This window comes from Aplysia californica, unplaced genomic scaffold (assembly GCF_000002075.1).
Source record: "Aplysia californica isolate F4 #8 unplaced genomic scaffold, AplCal3.0 scaffold00460, whole genome shotgun sequence".
Taxonomy (NCBI): domain Eukaryota; kingdom Metazoa; phylum Mollusca; class Gastropoda; order Aplysiida; family Aplysiidae; genus Aplysia; species Aplysia californica.
In genome coordinates this window covers 510,312-511,513 of record NW_004797730.1, presented here as the reverse complement: position 1 = coordinate 511,513, position 1,202 = coordinate 510,312, and the positions used below count along the sequence as shown (strand labels likewise).

The window sequence follows — 1,202 nt, the reverse complement described above, 5'->3', positions numbered from 1 at the left end:
CTATCCTAACGGGTTTGCTCCTTAACGTCGGATGTGCCAATATTAATATAGTCTTGCAGCGTTCGTGGAACATTATCATCATTATCCAGTGTCAGATCTGCGACAGACATCGGCGATCATGAGTTTCCATTCATTCCTTTGCTCGGATGCTCTCAGAACATTATACTACAGTAATATCACAGCATACCTTTGAGCAAGACAACAGTTCTTATTTGTTTTGAAATCAACACGGGGGGCTGTCGTGGCCCAGAGGTTTTGGTGTTCGCCTCTCATTCAAAGGTCCCGGGTTCGAATCTTTCTTCCCCCACCCCCTCACCTCCTTTGCCCCCTCCTCTGGGCTCCCGTCTCTTTCTGCAGCCTTTCTTCTGCTTCTCCTTGGCTCCCTCTTACTGCTGTCTTTCAGCCACACCCCTGATCTTCAGGTAGGAAAGATCTGCAACTTGCCTTCTCGGAAAAGCGCGAAAAATCTCGGAGGTCCCGTTTTCAAGTAGCGTACGTTAAAGAATCCTTGGTGGCCCAAAATCGATAACAGTAGGCTTCGGCCGCCACCCGTGCAAAATTCAAAATTTCCTACCAACTGCAAATGTTTGGTGTGTTCCGCGCACTCATATGGCCTTATGCAGTTGTGAGCGCCGTGAAATACTTACCAGAGAAGTAAACACCTTTTTTTTAAAACGCAGTCTCTGTCACGCTCTGTTCAAGGAAAGTAGCACTTGTCGGTTCAATATTAAATTCCTCACGAAGTCAATTTAGCAGACGTCTGTCGAGTAGCGTTAAGTTGATTCGCTGCCGCAAGCAGAAGACTCGAGTTCGATTCCTGATTCAGGAGAAATTTTTATGGAGTATTTCGGTCTTTCTGTTGGGATGTTGTATCCTTCTCAGCTCGGGTACACCCTGAAAGGCAGGGTCGGAAGCCTGCCTCCGAAATGAATAAATGAGCTGAATGGTGTTGGATTTTCTTGTCGAGGAAGGGGGGGAGGGGGTAAACAATACTTTAAAAAAGTAAATTCAATCTTTCGTGTTTTCCTGAAGCAATATTCTTTTCAAGCCCGCTCCTTGGAGCTGGACTGTGTCCCTTTATTGAAATAAACTATTCTACCTCTGTCACTGAATTCAACTTTATATAATTTTGAAATTTTCAGTATTCGCGCGCGCGCTGTGTACGTGTGTGTGTGTATGTGTGTGTGTGTGTGTGTGTGTGT

The 1,202-nt window shown here is 45.6% G+C and overlaps 1 protein-coding gene across 1 annotated transcript in view; it reads left to right on the top strand.

Moving 5' to 3' along the window:
* Positions 1-1,202, top strand: part of LOC101854816 — a gene marked incomplete in the record, with an annotated part of 63,046 nt that overhangs the window by 29,963 nt on the left and 31,881 nt on the right.